The 5,825-nt window shown below is 40.1% G+C and overlaps 1 non-coding gene across 1 annotated transcript; it reads right to left on the bottom strand.

The window, feature by feature from the left end:
- Nucleotides 1-214: 214 nt before the first annotated feature.
- LOC112829832 (U6 spliceosomal RNA) lies at nt 215-321 on the bottom strand. The gene has a single exon (XR_003209751.1). It is a non-coding gene; the product is annotated as a U6 spliceosomal RNA (small nuclear RNA).
- Between the last annotated feature and the right edge of the window lie 5,504 nt (nt 322-5,825).

Here is a 5,825-nt window from a genome sequence, read left to right as displayed (position 1 = left end):
ATTTTATTTATTTATTTGACAAAGAGAGAGAGACAGCAAGAGAGGGAACACAAGCAGGGGGAGTGGGAGAGGGAGAAGCAGGCTTCCCGCCAAGCAGGGAGCCCGATGTGGGGCTCGATCCCAGGACCCTGGGACCATGACCTGAGCCGAAGGCAGACGCTTAACGACTGAGCCACCCAGGCGCCCCTGTATTTTTTTTAATTTGTGGTTTATTAAAAATATGGAACGCTTCTCGAATTTGCGTGTCATCCTTGCGCAGGGGCCACGCTAATCTTCTCTGTATCGTTCCAATTTTAGTATATGTGCTGCCGAAGCAAGCACGACAGTTTTTCTTTGAAGGCAGTAGTTCTAATAGGGTTATCCCTCTTTTACAAATACAAATACTTTATAACATGTCCTTTATTATTCTGAGATAAAATTCATTAGTACAATAAATCATTTACACAGATAATAAACAATGAAGGCCCCAACTTCAACATAAAAGAGAAATGAAGGGAATGTACTTTATAATAAAATGTGTATTTCAGGGGCACCTGGGTGGTTCAGTCGGTTGAGCAGCTGACTCTTGATTTTAGCTCAGGTCATGATCTCAGGGTCGTGGGCTCAAGCCCCGTGACAGGTTCTGTGCTCAGCACAGTCTGCTTATCCCTCTCCCTCTGCTCTTCCTCCACTGTCTGTCTCTCAAATGAATAAATAAAATCTTTTTTTTAATAAATAAAATCTTTAACAATATATATATTTCACTATACCAGTGCTCAGGCATGACTACATTGTAGGGCAAAGAGGCAGTTGGATGTTTGCAACTGTGCCTAGAAACATGCATGTCATTAGTAGCTATAAATGCAGACTGCTAGAGTTGTGTTGAAATGGTGATTTGAATGTTGAGAAAACTGACTATCAGTGATTTATTTTTTCTGAAATGATGAAAAATTTGCTCCAAATTGCAAACAAACCAAAATACAGCCTTCTTTTCCTTTATCGGCAAGGTGTGTTTCTAGAAAATTCAGTGTGTATTAGAATTGGGGGGACACTGTATTTATATGAAAAATGAAGGTAGGTTGTAGGCACAGGTACTTATGAACAGGTTGTTCACTGATGTATCTGGAGAGACATCAAAAGTTGTGAGGGACCAGAATAATTCTTTGGAGTGGACAGCATCCTTGGCAACTGTCCCTTAAATCCCAGCAGTGCTTCTAATCATTCTCACATGTGAAGATTCTCCCTCAGAAGCCAAATGCCCCCGGAGAAGTTCCACTTGCTTTGAGAACCACAGCCTCAAAGAAAATGTCATTATTATGTATGGTTTTATTATACCAGGGCACTGGCACTCAAAACTTCCCAGAAATTTTTTCTTCAATATAATAATTATTTTACACCATCTATCACCATTTTACAAATGAGGAAACAAGCTCATAGAGATTAAGTCACTCGTCCCTGGTTGGCCTTACCCAACCCTGCTCACTACCACTGCGAAACCGAAGGGTCTCTGGCCCAGGGCTCAACAGTGAAATTGCTCACCTCCATCTCCTGGAAACCCCCTAAGTTCTGGTTCTAGGGACTCTACTGAGCTGCCTTGCTGGTGCTATTTGCCTTTCCTCAGACCCTCTCTGAAGGCATCTGCCCCTGCCGCCACCCTCCCTGCCTCATTTCCACGGCCACTAGCTGCTCTTCAGGTCTTCCCCAGGGTAGCCTGGCTGAGAGGGCAGAAGGGTCCTCCCCTTTCCCACCTTCTGTTACTAGGTCAGAAAGCCTAGTTCCAGTTTCCTGAAGAGTTTCAAGGGGGCAGTAACTGATTTGATTTGGTCTTTTTTCCAGGCCACTCTCCCTGGGAGTCTGATGTGGGCACCTGGGGCTGGCCTGGAAGGCTCTCTGCCACCGCTCACTTAATAATGTCCTTCCCGTCCCTATACCAACCATGCTTTCCTTTCCAAGTGAGCCCTCGTTTCAGTTGTTTGTATGGGAACTTAAAAAGGGAGCATTTTTCAGCAGCTCCTTGGGGGGACCTCAGCAATGGTTTCCTAATATTAACCTCATGTGGAATAGAATACAAAATATTCATGAATATTTGGGATAAAGCTCATGACTTAGAGGGATTCCTAGCTCCTGGGTATTCTGTATGTTCTCTCTCCTTTCCCCTTCCTCTCGCCTTCTCCATCCCATCCTCAGACTATCAGAACTGTACATTCACTTCCCTGTTTCAGGGATAAAAGCTAGAGCAGCACATCTTCTAGATGTTAATCAGGTGTTGATGGTAACAATCCACTGATCTCCCCCCACCTCATTCCCACCCCAAACGTGTTCTCAGACAATGCCTTGCTTTGCCATTCATTCTAGTGTGACTTGTTCTGAACCTCAGGATGGGGTCTGACCTTATTTCATATTTATATTATACTGGTGTCAAATACAGTGCTGGCACTTAGTAAGTGCTCAATAAATATTAGGTAAACAAATGTATGAATGAATGAATAAATGAAATTCTCACTCTTTTGAGGTCCGAAATGGAAAGTTCTACCTTACCATTCATTAAACACAAATTAAAATAAGGGATACCTACTACCACCATTTTGTTTGGCAAATAATTTTGAGAGGATAAAATACAGTATTGGTGGGGCATCTGGGTGGCTCAGTCCTTAAGCGTCTGCCTTCAGTGCAGGCCATGATCCCGAAGTCCTGGGATGGAGCCCTGTGTCGGGCTCCCTGCTTGGTGGGAAGCCTGCTTCTCCCTCTGCCTCTCCCTCTCCCTCTGTTTGTGTTCCCTCTCTCACTGTGTCTCTCTCTGTCAAATAAATAAAATCTTTAAAAAAATACAGTATTAGTATGGTAGAAGCAGGTGTCCCAGGTAAAGTACTCTGTAGGCACTCTACAGCACTCAGCAGCCCCGGGTTGAGAGAAAGAACAGCAGGCTGATATTCATAGTAAGACTACATTTGTACTGCACTGCTGAGGGGCAGTTTGGCAACATGTACCAATAACGTTTTCATGCTCATGAGTCAATAACTTATCCTAGAGAAATGATTAGATAAATGTTAAAAAATGTGTTAATGGTATCATTATTTATAATGAGAAAACTTGGAAACAAGTATATAAAATATGGTGCTGGTTAAATTAATTATAGCACATCCACACAATGGGTTATTATAGAATTGTAAAATAATATGTTCAAAGAACATTTAATGACATAGGAAAAGATTCCATAATGTATGAAAAATGTAGTAGCTACAAAACATTGCTGAAAGAAAATTTAAAAGGCACAAATGAATAGGAAAACATCTTGTGTTCATGGATTGGAACATATAATATTGTTAAAATGTCACTACCAAAATTGATAGAGATTTAATACAATCCCTATCAAAATGTCAGTGACATTTTTTGCAGAAATAGAAAAATCACCCTACAATTCATACAGAATCTCAAAGGACACCAAATAGCTAAAGCAATTTGAATAAAGAACAAAGTTGGAGGTCTCACACTTCTGATTTCAAACCTTACTACAAAGCAGCATTAATCAAAACAGGGTGGTAACAGCACAAAGACAGACATGTAGACCAATGGAATAGAATAGAGAGCCTATAAATAAACCCTATCATATATGGTCATATGATTCTCAACAAGGGTGACAACACTATTAAATGAGGAAAGGACAATCTTTTCAACAAATGGAGATAGGAAAACTGAATATCCACATACCAAAGAATGAACTTGGATCTCTACCTCACACCATATACAAAAATCAGCTCGAAATAGACCGAAGACCTCAATGAAGAGCTAAAACTAATAAACTCTTAGAAGAAAGCACAGGGGGAAAGCCTCATGATACTGGATTTGGCAGATATGAAACCAAAAGCACAGGTAACAAAAGTGACAATGGATAAGTTGGACTACATGAAAATTTAAAACATCCATGCATCATAGGACATGATCAACAGAGTATCCAGTATATATTTAGAACTCCTAAAACTCAACAACAACTAGAAAGACAAATAACTCAATTTAAAAATGGGCAAAGGACTTCAATAGACATTTCTCCAAAGAAGATATACAAATAGCCAACAAGCACATGAAAAGATGTGAATACCATTGATCATTAGAGAAATGCAAACCAATGCCCCAATGAGATAATACCTCATAAGTACTGGGATGGGTATATGAAAGAAAGAAAGAGAGAGAGAGAAAGAAAGAAAGAGAAAGAAAGAGAGAAAGAAAGAAAGAAAAAAACACAAGCGCTGGTGGGATGTGGTGAAATTGGAACACTTGTCCATGGCAGGTGGAAATGTAAAATGGTGCAACTGCTATAAAAAACAATATGATGGGGGCACCTGGGTGGCTCAGTTGGTTAAGCAACTGCCTTCGGCTCAGGTCATGATCTCAGGTCCTGGGATCAAGCCCCTCATTGGGCTTCCTGCTCAGCGGGGAGTCTGCTTCTCCCTCTGCTACCCCCTCCCCCCATGCTCTCGGTCTCTCTCAAATAAATAAATAAAATCTTAAAAAAAAAAAAGAAAATGTGGTATATACATACAATGAAATATTATTAACCTTAAAAGGAAGACAATTCTGACATATGCTACAACATGGATGACTCTTTAGGACATTATAATTAGTGAGCTATGTCAGTCACAAAAAGGACAAATATTGTCTGATTCCATGTATAAAGGTACAAAGAATAGTCAAATTCATAGAGTAGAGTGGTGGTTGCCAGGGCCTGAGGGGAGAGAAGTATGGGAAGTTATTGTTTAATGAATCAGATTTGCAATTTGAAAAGAGTTCTGGAGGTTGGTTGCACAGTAATGTGAATATACTTATCTTTACTGAACTATACACTCAAAAATAATTAAGATGGTAAATTTTATATATATAAAACATTTTACTACAATTAAAATAAAAATTTTTAAAGATTTTATTTATTTGTTTGAGAGAGTGTGAGTGACAGAGAGAGAGCACGGTGGGGGGGGAGGGCAGCAGGGGAGAAGAGAGGCAGAGGGGGAATCTGACTCCCCACTGAGCAGGGAGCCCGATGCGGGACTCAGTCCCAGGACTCTGGGATCTTGACCTGAGCTGCACGCAGACGCTTACCTTTCTGAGCCACACAGGTGCCCCAAATTAAATTTTTAATGAAAATTTAAACATAAAAAATAAAAAGATAAATTGTGTATATATGGAATTATTTCATTTTACAAATATATGAAAATATAGATGAGCAAATATATGACTATAGAGAGAGAACATATATTATATATTATGTATTACTATATAGAGAGATACAGAGGAAAAAAAACGAAAATAAATACCCCAAATTTTAGCTGTGATTCTCTGTGGGTCAGTTGAAATAAGAACGATTCCAATTTCCCTCACACTTGCTCTGTATTTTTCAACTTCTTACAATGAATATATCCAATATATCTTTTAAATCAGAAAAATATTTAAGAATAGAAATAGTACTCTTGATCACCTGGGTGATCAGTCGGTTAAGCATTCAACTCTTGATCTCAGTCGGTTAAGCGTTCAACTCTTGATCTCAGCTCAGGTCTTGATCTTGGGGTTCTGAGTTCAAGCCCCACATTGGGCTCCACACTGGACATGGAGCCTACTTAAAAAATAAAAAACAAGCAAACAAAAAACCCAACAGATAGAGTTCTCTTAAAAATTAAACACTTGTGGGAGGGGAATCGGAGGGGGAGACGAACCATGAGAGACGATGGACTCTGAGAAACAAACTGAGGGTTCTAGAGGGGAGGGGGGTGGGGAGATGGGTCAGCCTGGTGATGGGTATTAAAGAGGGCACGTTCTGCGTGGAGCACTGGGTGTTATATGCAAACAATGAATCATGG

Source organism: Callorhinus ursinus, unplaced genomic scaffold (genome assembly GCF_003265705.2).
Source record: "Callorhinus ursinus isolate GAN/ISIS: 27379988/994484 unplaced genomic scaffold, GSC_fseal_2.0 scaffold21, whole genome shotgun sequence".
NCBI classification, from domain to species: Eukaryota; Metazoa; Chordata; class Mammalia; order Carnivora; family Otariidae; genus Callorhinus; species Callorhinus ursinus.
The sequence above is the reverse complement of the archived record's forward strand: the minus strand, read 5'-3'. Positions and strand labels throughout refer to the sequence as shown.